This window comes from Pistacia vera, unplaced genomic scaffold, assembly GCF_008641045.1.
Source record: "Pistacia vera cultivar Batoury unplaced genomic scaffold, PisVer_v2 Contig104, whole genome shotgun sequence".
NCBI lineage: Eukaryota > Viridiplantae > Streptophyta > Magnoliopsida > Sapindales > Anacardiaceae > Pistacia > Pistacia vera.
The window spans coordinates 1,851,905-1,864,852 of record NW_022195071.1 but is presented as its reverse complement, the minus strand read 5'-3'; the positions used below and the strand labels follow the sequence as shown (position 1 = coordinate 1,864,852).

Genomic DNA, 12,948 nt, shown 5'->3' with positions numbered 1-12,948 from the left:
TTAAGGAACTTCGCGTAGCTTGGCATCTGCTACAATGCATCTGCAAAAGGAATGTTAATATGCAATTTTTTAAATATTTCAATAAATTTTGAAAACTGCTTAACCTAATTCTTTTTCTTTAGTCTTTGAGGAAAAGGCATAGGTGGAGTGTGATGTGCCAACTCTGGTGGTATCTCAGGGAATGGCAATTTCTCTTTCTTCTTTTGCCTTTCTTCTTTCTCCTTGTTCTCTTCCTCCAAACCGCTTGGTTTCTCATCAACTACAATCTCTTCATCAACTTCCTTTTCAGATTCTTCCTTTCCAGCTTGCTCAACTTCTTCCAAAACTGTCCCATTCCTCAAAATTATGGTATTTGCTTGCTCACGTGGGTTAGTCATAATGTTGCTTGGTAAAGAACCCTGCGGTCTCTCATTTAGCTTCTCGGCCGATTGGCCCATCTATACCTCAAGATTCTGAATGGACGCTCTTTGATTTCTGAAATTTGTCCTCGTCTCATTCATAAAACCTGTGGTCTCCTGTATGAATTTCCTAACATGTCCTCCAACTTTGACATTCTTGGATCTCCCGGTTGATTACTCACCCCTGGTTGGTTGTTTGGCAATATCCTTTGGTTCCATTGATTATTTTGCTGGTTCTGATTTCCCCAAGCCAGATTCGGATGATTTCTCCACCCCGGATTATATGTGTTGGAGTACGGGTTGTTTGGTTGCCTCTAATTTCCTACCAAGTAGTTTACTTGCTCCGATGATGAAGATGATGGAGAAAATGTGTTCCCCACTTGACACTCGCTGCTCACATGATTTCCTGCACAAAAATCACAAGTTAGTTGAGGTGCTTGAATAGAGTTTACCTGCATACTTCCCAACTGTTTCTGAAGTGCCGTGAGTTAGGCTAAGATGGCTATGAAGGCATCAACTTCATGAAGACCTGTAGATTTTCTTGATATTGCTCTCTCATTTGGTCTTTGATAGTTATTGCTTGCCAAAATCTCAAGCAACTCATAAGCCTCCTCTGGTGTCTTATTCTGCAAGGCTCCTCCTGATGCTACATCCACTATGGTTTGCATGTTACCCAGCGGTCCATTGTAGAATGTTTGGACTTGAAGCTAAACTGGCAACCCATGGTGTGGACATTTCCTCATCAATTCCTTGTACCTCTCCCAAGCCTCATACAATGACTCGGATTCATCTTATAGAAATGATGTGATATCATTTCTCAGTTTGGCTGATTTTGTTGGAGGGAAGAACTTAGTCAGGAACTTCTATGCTAGATCATTCCATGTTATGATAGTTCCCAATGGTAGTGCCATTAACCACCCCTTAGCTTTATCCCCCAATGAGAATGAGAATAACCTCAACCTAATGGCATCATCTAACACTCCGTTTGACTTGAAGGTGTCACAAATTTCCAAGAAGTTTGCAATATGCTGATTCAAATCTTCCTTCAAATCACCATTAAACCTTACCGACTGTTGGATCATCTGGATGATTGCTGGCTTTATCTCAAATGTGTTGGCTTGGACCGCTGGTCTCGTAATGCTCGAACCACTGCCATTAACCATGGGAACTAAGAATTCCCTTGGTGTCCTATTTTCTGGTTCTGCCATTTCAACAGCTATTTCTTCCGATTCAACCACTGTATCCCCTCTTTCTCTTCTCTCTTTGTTAAGTCGTCTGGTGGTTCTCTCAATCTCAGGATCAACAGGAACCACTGGCTGACGTCTTGCTCTTCACATAAACTACACATAAAGAGCAAAGGGAAGTGAGATCTCAAACCAATTGAAAATAAGAACAAAAGTTGAACAGAAAATGATGAAAACAAAAATTAAAACTCCAATCTAGCTAACTATAGAAAAACTCAATGTTAACTTAAAACTCAATCCCCGGTAACGGGCGCCAAAAACTTGATGCATGTTTCCTACAACATGCAAATGTAGCACGTATACTAGTCGCACAAGTAATAGAGTGATGAGTGAGTATCGTTCCCACGAGGATTGTTGCTAAGCACTAAGTTTTCTACCATTTTCAAGTTGAAGCAATCAAATTCTTTTGGATTAAAGGGAGCAATTTAAACTATAACTAAAACAAAATTTACTAAAATAAAAGTAAATTATGAAAGCAAGATTTAAAATACGGATAAAATCAATTCAAACAAACGGGTAGGGTTTTGACTTCATTCAGACTCTATGGGTTAAACCTAAAGAATTAAACTAAATTCATATTCACATGCATTTATTGTAAATTGAACTCTCTAAAGTGTCCAACATACCTTCTCAGGCTATGTTTTCCTACTCTTCCCTATTAACCTTCCGCACCCAACAAATTGAAAGTTAATAAATCTAAGCTCATTAAGCACAAGAATCCTAGATTGATTTCATTGGTTCTTGAATCTATCTCTAGCATCCAATACTACAATGGTGATTACCCAAGAAGCCTAACATGATTCATTTCTCAATCTCATCATGTTCATCACATATAAACAATAAATTCAGAGTATTCACACAATCAAGCAAGTTCATATGAAAATACAATCATTCAATCAATTAACCCATGAAATTCCGAATTACAATCAAAACCCTAACCCAAAATATGTTAGTTCATGTCTAAATCAATAATACAATTAAAAGAACGAAAAATTCAAAGTTCAACATCATGGAAACAAGAGAAAAGGAAAAGAATCTCCCCAATTGACGAATCCATTGGTTTCACCTCGAATCTTCACTTTTTTTGTTTATCAAAAATCACTCAAATTCAATTTAAGAATATGTAAAAACTGCCGTCTATCCAAAAATGAATGAACCCTTCAAAAAGACTAAGTTTTTTCTTTTATACCTCACCCAAAAACCTAAGAAATTGCTGAAAAGTAAAACTATGCGTTTTGAAATTTGCAGACGAAGTAAAAACAGATCTCGTGAGTTAACTTTCTTCGCCGCGGCGAAGCTCCATGTGGAATTCTGAAATTCCAGAATTGCCTTCCGCTTGCCTTTTTGCTTGAATCTTTGATCCTCGATGCTCTCCTATGGAAACAAGCTTCCTAGTGTTCCACTCTGCTTCAGAATTCTTCCAAAATCTGAGATCCGCTTACTTTTGAGTCCAGAAACTCCAAATAGCTCACTATTTGCTCAAAATGTCCATTTTGCCTGAAACACAAAATATAAAGAATTAAGTAACAATTCAGGTCAAAATGAACTAAGAAGTATCTAAAATCTGACTAAAAAGTCTAGTAAAAATAGTATAATCCTCGGATTATCAATACTTAGGCATTAGGTTTCAGCATCTCAGCTTGTAACCAGGCCTGAAATTCATACATTCGATTTCTCCATTTGTGTGGAAGAAGATCATCAACAGTAAAAGTGTGGAGCTTTGCTGAAGCTGTATAAGAGTCACATTCAGCCATAGTACGACGAGATTGTCGATACATAGGCAGAGAGTCTGGAATGGAATCATCACCTTCAGGCATCTCATCATCGACCTCAGAAACAACATGTGGTTTGGACTATTCAAGTTGATGGGTTATAAGTTGGGGATAAACATTAGGATGTTGATAAGAAGTATTACTGTCAGAGTCAAAGTCACTTTCAAATGATTCATCAGTCGAAGGTATATCGGCTTCTGATTTTGTTTGGAAGGTAGATAGAAAATCCTGAGAAATACTCGAAGCGGCAAGACGTTGCCTTTCTACCATGTCTCTAAAAAAAGAGCTCATAAAATTGGAAGAGACGGGATTTTCTGAAGAGTCAAGATTAGCATAAGGTTGGCAGTCTTCCATCATCATTATGTGCACTGGCGCCTTATCCTTAGATAAAGGACGATGAGGCTTAGGAGATGAAGGATCTGAGTGACTGGAAGAGAAAGAGTCAGGAATATCAGCAGATGGTGTCTACGGTCTAGTAGAATACTTTTCTCGCTTCGTTTGTTCTCGTTCCAGCTTGATCTTTTCATCACGTTCTTTGCGAAGCTTGGCACATAATTGTTCAGTGTTGCCAAAAGCTTGAACAACACTAGAAGGTATATGAGGTGAGACCAAAGGTTGGCTAATTTTTGGGAAAAGGGAAAAAGAGGGTTGTGGCCATGTTGTTGTGGAGTCAAAAGGGTTTGGCACCAATGACATTTTAGGGGAAGTCTGTGGTTGTCTGAGTTTTTGCTTAAGATATTCCTGCTAAAGCGATGCCATTTGAGTTTTTAATGACTTCATTTCTGCTTCCTTTTGGAGAAACTGAGCTAAATAGCCATGAGAGGTGCTGACAATATGCATTAATTCCTGATGGAGCTGATTAATCCGGTTTTGGAGATGATTAATTTGTTTTTGTAGCCGAGAAATCAGCATATTTTGGTTATAAGACTGAGAGTCCACCTGATGAGCTACTAAATCCAGTTTTTGTTCAAGTCTGGTAATGGTTTTGTTTTGGACTAAAGCATTTTCAGTCTGCCAATTGAGAACCACTTCAGCTTGGGAGAGTTTGGGTGTGGATCCATCAGGCTGTATAGGTTTGGAAGGAACAACTCTTGGTTGTTGAGTGGCAGTTTCCTAAAGAGAAGGAAAATCTTTGTCATAATTGAAATGTTGTCCTGTCTTTGAGGGCTCAGGGGATCGGATCATCATAACGGAATGAATAGGGGGAGTATGAGAAAGGGGTGAATGGGTTGGTTTATGTTCTTTTGCAATCCACCGTAGAGATTGCTGATAACATGGTAAAGGTTGTCTGAAGTAAGGGGATTTGGCAGGTTTGGATAGTTTTAAAGGTGATTTGGGCTGAGGTTTCGGAGGGATGTCCCATGAGGGATTAATGGATGGTGAATCTTTCCTCGCTGGGGGAGAATATTTGGCATAATAGTCAAATTTACTAGACGGTTAACCAAGAAGACCAACTTCAGGATCATGGTCTTCAAATCGGGAATGAAGATCTGTTTGACTACAGCGAGCTTTTTGTTTTTTCTGGTTGAAATAGTTTCGTCTTGGAAGATAATGCTCATTGATTTCCCAAATAGGATCATCACGGCATTCCAAGCATTGGCAGTCAAGATCAAATGGAGTGTGACCAGTGACTGGATCATATTGATGATAGACAGGAGCAGCAAATTGTTGAAATGAATGAATGGAAAGTCCATGTTCCCATTGATAATCTGTGGATTATATAGTTTTCATTAAACTTTTTAATCGGATTTCAGGTACTTTCTAGCGCATTTTGACCTGAATTGTTGCCCAATTCTTTACATTTTGTGTTTCAAGTTAAAATGGACATTTTGAGCAATAAGGACAAAATTGGAAATTTTTGACTCAAAAGTTAGTGGATCTCAGAAGTTATGAGAGTTTTGAAGCAGGATAAAGCACGATGAGGCTTGTTCCAAAGGGAGAGCACCGAGAATCGAAGAATCAAGCGAAGATGCAAGCAGAGTGGTAGTTTTGTAATTTTAGAACTTTTCAAGAAGCTTCGCCGCGGCAAAGATTTGTACTTCGCTACAGCGAAGTGAGCCAGTCACGCACCAGATCTGTTTGGTTCTTCGCCGCAGCGAAATTTCTTCTTTGCCACGGCGACGGTCGTAAATTCCAGTTTTGTGAAACGCAGAGTTTTACTTTGTGCATGTTTTTCTTAGGATTTTGGGCGAGGTATAAAAGAAACACTTAGCCTTTTTGCCTGGGTCGTACAGGAAGTAGGTTTAGCAGCTTTTACATTTTCTTTGATTAAGCTTCGAGAGATTTAGCAATTAGAAGGGTGAAGATTCGATTCTGAACTAAGGGATTCATCATTTGGGGAGATTTCTTGTCCTTTCTCTTACTTTTCATTATGTTGAACTTGAATATTATTGTTTTTCTTATTTGTAGTGTTGATTTAGCTATGACCTAACCCATTTTGGGTTAGGGTTTTGATTGTAATTCAGATTTTAATGGGTTAAGTGATTGATTGTTTTATGTTCATATGACTATGCTTTGATTGTGTGTTTGCTCTAAGTTTTAATGCTTTATGTGATGAACATGATGAGATTGAGAAATGAATCATGTTAGGCTTCTTGGGTAATCACCATTATAGTATTGGACTTACCCATGAAGAAAATGCACTTTCACGATCAATGGACAGAGGTTGAACGCATACATTGAGGGGGTGATGAGTTGCAATCCATCCCAATCTGGCTTGACTCCCAACTTGAGAATTGAGAGAGTCGAGCTTTCGACTATAAAAAGCGCTTCTTGGAGGCAACCCAAGTGTTTTTAACTTTTTGTTTTCATTGGGTTGTTGAATTTTGTTTAATTTCATTATGTTTTTTATGAATCTTATGTAATTTGTTTTGGGTGTTTCAGGTGAAGTCTTTAGCCAAAGGAAGTAGAAAAAGTGCCAACTTCGCGGGGCAAAGAATAATTCTTCGCCGTGGCGAAAGCTTGAATTGGGTAAGCTCCTGGCCGTTTTCCCGCCTCGGCAAAGGAATTGTCTTCGCCGTAGCAGAAGTAAATGAATTTTGGAAATTGGCCAAGGCATTTCGCTGGCGGCAAAGAATCCTGTATCCTTGGGAATTTTTCCCCCGGTGAAGTTTCTTTCTTCGCCGCGGCGAAACCTGGGAAATTTTTAGGTTCATAAACGAAGAACGGCGATGACACTTGTATAATACAACCTTTTATTTTTCATTGTAAAAACCCGCCACTTCCATTTGAAGAGAAAAATTTTCAAACTTCAATCTTTTGCTTCCCTAGTGCCTTTTAAACCAATTTCTCACTCCATAACACTCCTAAACACAAAATCACCCATTTCAACAACAATTTCAAACGAAATTTCACGAAAATTTGTGGATCCAAAATTTGGGGCTTTTTAATCTGGCTGTTCGGGTTCAATTGGTGGGCTACTCCTTCATATTGGTAAATCTCGAGTACCCAAAGCTTTGTATCGAAAAAATTTCAGTTTCGATAGTAGATCTGAAAATTTTATTTCGATTGAGTTGATTATGTTGGGTGATTTTGAGCATTGATATTGTTTGAAGAAGGGTAGCTTAGGCTTGATGATTGTTAGATGTGGGTGTTGAATTTTTGGAGTGTTTGTGTGAATTGAAATTTGTAGTTTGGGGGTAAAGTGCAGTTTTTGGAAGTGTTAGTTGTTTTTGTAGATTGTTCGTTGTTAGACAACTAGTCTGAATTGTTGGGAAAATTTTGTGATGAAGTGTTATTGTGAACGAGCTCCTAAAATTAAGCAACCGACAAGGGTCAAGAGAAGATAAGGGAAGGTGTTGACAACCGTTTTGTTAACTGATGCCCGTAAAGGGTATGAGACGTAAACAAATAAAGTATAAGGTATTATCCCTGAGCGTGGATTGACCGCGAGTCAAGCTTGGATGTAGTGAGGGAGACGTAGAGATTTTTATGCTGCTCCTGCACGTCGCTATAGAACCGTTGGTAAGGGAGTTCTATGCCAACTTCCCGACTGTCATGAAGATACCGTTTTTGTAAGGGAAGGATGTGAAATTACGACAAAGGAGATTAATGAGTTTTATAATGCCGAAAATCTCACGATAGTATGTCAATTAAAAGATCGTAGTTTGAGGATATCATCCTTCGATCTTGCGAAACCGGGTGCAGAGTGGGAAGTTTAAAGAAACAGAAGAAGACCTCAAGGAACCAGTTGAACCGATGGCTCGGCTATGACAAATTTTTTTCTGTCGAAATTAATCCGGAATCTCACTACAGCCAATGACTCAGAAAGGCAGTTTTGCTCTACTCTTTGCCACAGGAAGAGTATGATGTGGGAGACATAATTTTTAATAGCATCAAGCTAGCTATCCAACGGGGCAAACAAGTTACTATTTCCCACATCTCATCACAGCTTTTGCCTTAAAGTGGAGTCGGTTTTAGGATGATGAGCACCGTATTCATGCTCGCTACCAATTCTAGATTCAGATATTATAAAAAGCATCTTGACCGTAAGCTGCACAACCAAGAGCAGGGGCAAAAAGGCAGAGAACAGCCTTGCCACATCATCCAACTCCATAGTTACACAAAAAGAGATGATGCAGCAGATGATGGGCTTAATGAATATATGAAGAGACGTCAGGATTGGTGTGGAGCAACCAATGATGCATGAGTGCTGACGAATAGCTTTAAAGAGCTCAGTTACCCTTCAGCATACCAATGGGCTGACTGGAACTCGGATGGTGGTGGACTCCGAGGAAGAAGAAGAAGATGAGAAAGAAGGAAGAAGAGTTGAGCAGTGCACCTGTTTTTTTTTGTTTTTGTTTTTGTTTATTTGTTTTCATTTAATTTTGTGTCCATTCGAACATTAAACTCAGTTTTATTTGGTTTTGGTTTGGATTGTGTTGTTGTTTGTTGTAGTTGTTGAAAGGACGAAGTAGGTTGTAATATTTCAAGTTAGTTATGAATTTGTGCTAACAACAAGGACACCACAGTTTCATTGTTTTGATAGATTTTGGATGATGAAAAGTCCGAGACGGGTGTTCATTATGGAGCAACACTTCAGGATTAACCAGGGAGCTCTCGTACCTGTGTTTTTTTATTTTTTTTTCTTTCTATCCTGATTTTTGCTAATGGAACATTGGGACAATGTCATGTTTAGTTTGGGGTAGGAAATTTTAGTTAAAACCTAGTTTAAGGGTATATTGGCTGGAAACCAGTACCCGCCTTAAAAACGCCTACAGTACTTGGCATTCTAGTATAACAACGCCACGTACACCTTAACTGAAAAAAAAAAAAAAAAAAATGTTCAAGGGTATATTGCTGGAAACCGTGCCCGCCTAAAAGTGCCTAGTAGTACTTGGCAACTTCTGGTATAACAACGCCACGTACACCTTAATGAAAAAAAAAAAATTTATTTATGTTTTGTTTGTTTTGCCGATGATGAATTGTACAAATCAATGATGATAATAGTTGTTGAAATCTTATTGTTGAAAATGTTAAGCATTGCTTTAAGTTTTTGTTATGACTGATTTTTATTGAGGTTTTTGAGTGGTTCAGCCACAATTTTCATTTATTTCGATGCCTAGATTCATTTTATGTTTAGTGTGAAGTTGATAATGTTGGTGGATCTAGACCTAGTAAGAAGTGCTTGAGGCGAAATTTAGGATTAGACATGGTGAGAGATGATTTAGGCATTCTTGTTGAACGTTTGAGCCTTTCTAGCCACCCATGAATGAAATTGTCCCTATTTACCTGTTTGAGCGTATGAATTATTGCTTTATTTTTCTTGGCAAACCAAAAATTGCCCAATCCTTTACTCTAAACCTTTGTCGTACCTTAGAGAATTCGGCCTTATGCAAACAAAGATGAAAGAGTTTACGAATAAACCAAAAGAATAGTTTGGGGTTGTGAGAGGAGAAAAAAAAAAAAAAAAAAGAGAAACATAAAAAGAGGTAGTTCACCTCATATTCAATTGAATTGTATGTTCATATAAAAAAAAAAAAAAAATAAATAAAAAACAAAACTGTAACAAATTCGTTTGCCAGGTTTAAGGGTATACGGCTGGAAACCAGTAACCGCCTTAAAAACTACATCGAGTACTTGGCGATCTCAGGTTTAAACACGCCATGTACACCTTAACGCCTCACATTTTGTGGTTTCAAAAATAAGAGGTACAGTTTGAGGGTGTGTAAAGTGGACATGTTTGATTGTTGGTTGAAAAGAAGTGGGTTCGTGTGATTGAGTGTTTTGCATAAGGAAAACCGAGTTTCTCTTACTTTGTTTTCCTATCCTTTTCTTGGAACCCACTACCCAGCCTACGAACAACTTTTAAAGACCTTTTGATTCTCTCTTTGTTTAGTCCTCATTAGTGGAGAGTAGTTCTATTTTAGGCTTATGGAGTCTGCCACCATTTGATAAACTTTTCATTTTTGCATAAAATAATCCGGGAATTGGAATGTGGATTAAAGTGGGATCACCTACTGGTGGACGATTGGGAAGACGTGATAATGCTTATAACTTCTTGGAGTGTTGAACATTTCCTATAATAATTTTTCAACAACTTTTGAGACTTGTGAATTCTAGGTATTCATGTGTAGAGTGATTTCTGTTGGTTTTGTTCATTTTCCAGTGTTTGTTTGTGTTTTTTGTTTTTGTTCGTGTTGTTGTTTTTGTTTCTGTTGGTTTGTACCGTATGCTCGGGGACGAGCAATCTTTAGTTTGGGGGTATTTGATAATCCGTGGATTATACAGTTTTCATTAGCACTTTTATCGGATTTCAGGTACTTTCTAGTGCATTTTACTTGAATTGTTTCTTAATTTTACATTTTGTGTTTTAGGTTAAAAGGACATTTGGGAGATAAGGACAAAATTGGAATTTTTTGGCTCAGAAGTTAGCGGATCTCAAAAGAAGGAGATTCTGAAGCAGGATAAGCCCGATGAGGTTGTTCCAAAGAGAGAGAGCACCGAGTCGAGAATCAAGCGAAGAAGCAAGAAGGGTGGCATTTTGTAATTTCAGAGCTTGTCAAGAAGCTTCGCCGGGCGAAGATTTGTACGTCCCGAGGCGAAGTGGCCAAGACAGCATGTCTGATTCTCTCTTCATCGCGGCTGGAAGATTCTTCTTTGCCGCGGTGACAGTCAATTATTTCATTTTGTTCACCGTAATGTTTTACTTTGTGCATGTTTTTTGCTGGGTAATTGGGGCGAGGTATAAAAGAAACACTTAGCCTTTTATCCAGGGACTTCGTTTTTCTAGTTTAGCAGCTTTACATTTTTTGGCTGAATTTTGAGCGATTTTGAGTGAACAAGGGTGAAGATTCGATTCTAACCGAGGGTTCATCTTTGGGGAGATCTCTATCTTTTCTTCTCATTTTTCATTATGCTAGACGTTGATTTTATCGTTTTTCTTGTTGTTATTGTTGATCTAGCTATGAACTAACCCATTTTGGGTTAGGGTTTTGATTGTAATTTGTTTTAATGGGTTAAGTGTTGAGTTGTTTTATTTTCATATGATATGCTTTGGTGTGTTGTTTACTCTGAGTTTTAATGTTTTTATAGAGAACTGATGAGATTGAGAAATGAATCATGTTGGTTTCTTGGGTAATCACCATTGTAGTATTGGATGCTAGAGATAATGCAAGAATCAATGAAATCATTGTAGGATTCTTGCTTAATGTTTTGGAATTGTTAACCTTCAAATTGTTGGGTGCGGAAGGTTATAAGGAAGAATAGAACATAGCCCGAGAGGGTATGTTTAACACTTAGTGAATTCGTTTTACAACCTCTTATGATAATGATTTTTTAGTAAATTTTAGGTTCAACCCATAAATCCGAAGAAGTCAAAACCCTACCCTTTTTAATTGAATTGATTTATCCGTATTTTACATCTTACTTTCTTAATTAATTTGCTAGTGAATTTGTCTTAGCAATGGTTAAATTGCTCCCATTATCCAAAAGATTTCGGTTGCTCCAACTTGAAAACGGTAGAGAACTTAGTGATTAGCTAACAATCCTCGTGGGAACGATACTCTTACTCATCACTCTATTACTTGTGCGACTAGTATACTGCACATTTGCATTTTGTAGGAAACACGCATCATTTCCCTCAACACCCTAATCAACCGCTCTTCCTCCAATTTACTCAAACCTGAACTAATGATCATCGGAAAGGTTTCAGAGTCCCTAAGATTACATATTTGAGGTGGGAAGGTAAAGGTTTCAACTCAAGCTTGGAGGTTCATTTTTTTTCCTTTTCCTTCTCTTTTTCAAAATCAAACTCCTCAAATTCTAGATTTTGACTCCTCAATCGGTTGAAGTGCTTCTAAACAACCTAGCACATTCATTACTCGCCGACTCATCTACCTCTACTTTTTATTTGGCTATACACGTTTCTAAAGGTAATTGTGGGTGTTTTCTCATAGATTTACAACCAATTTATCCACCACATCGACACTAAAGCACGAATCCGATTCGGATGGAAACTTCATTGCCTCAGAGACTTGAAATTTACTATTTCATCTTGAACTCTCAACAGTAATTTTCCTTCTACACATCTATAAGTGCTCTTCTTGTGGCCAAGAATGATTGGCCCAAATAAGAGAATTTCCTTATCCTCTTCCATGTCCAACCACACAAAATCTGCCGGCAAAATTTTTTATCCACCTTCACCAACACATCTTCCACTATCCCCCTCGGGTGTTTTATGGACCTATCCACTAGTTACAACGACATGGTCATTGGCTTCACTTCACAATTCCCAATCTCCTGAAAACAGAAAAAAGTATTAATTAATACTAGCACCTAAATCACATAAAACACGATCAAAAGCATATCTCTTATAATGCAAGGAATAGTAAAACTCCCTGGATCTTTGAGCTTCGAGGGTACTTCTTTTGGAGAATGGCGTTGCACTCCTCAGTAAGCATCACCGTTTCCTCATCTTCTAGCTTCTTTTTGTTCGATAGGATTTCCTTAAGGACTTCGCGTAGCTTGGCATCTGCTACAATGCATCTGCAAAAGGAATGTTAATATGCAATTTTTAAATTTTCAATAAATTTTGAAAACTGCTTAACCTAATTCTTTTTCTTTAGTCTTTGAGGAAAAGGCATAGGGAGTGTGATGTGCCAACTCTGGTGGTATCTCAGGGAATGGCAATTTCTCTTTCTTCTTTTGCCTTTCTTCTTTTTCTCCTTGTTCTCTTCCTCAAACCGCTTGGTTTCTCATCAACTACACTCTTCTCAACTTCCTTTTCAGATTCTTCCTTTCCACTTGCTCAACTTCTTCCAAAACTGTCCCATTCCTCAAAATTATGGTATTTGCTTGCTCACGTGGGTTAGTCATAATGTTCTTGGTAAAGACCCCTGCGTCTCTCTTTTACTTCTCGGCCGATTGGCCCTCTATACCTCAGATTCTGAATGGACGCTCTTTGATTTCTGAAATTTGTCCTCGTCTCATTCATAAACCTGTGGTCTCCTGTATGAATTTCCTAACATGTCCTCCAACTTTGACATTCTTGGATCTCCCGGTTGATTACTCACCCCTGGTTGGTTGTTTGGCAAT

At 38.2% G+C, this 12,948-nt stretch overlaps 1 non-coding gene across 1 annotated transcript; it reads left to right on the top strand.

Annotated features, from left to right (window-relative positions):
- The first annotated feature begins 1,115 nt into the window (after positions 1 to 1,115).
- LOC116126437 lies at positions 1,116 to 1,222 on the top strand. The gene has a single exon (XR_004127483.1). It is a non-coding gene; the product is annotated as a small nucleolar RNA R71 (small nucleolar RNA).
- The last annotated feature ends 11,726 nt before the right edge of the window (positions 1,223 to 12,948 follow it).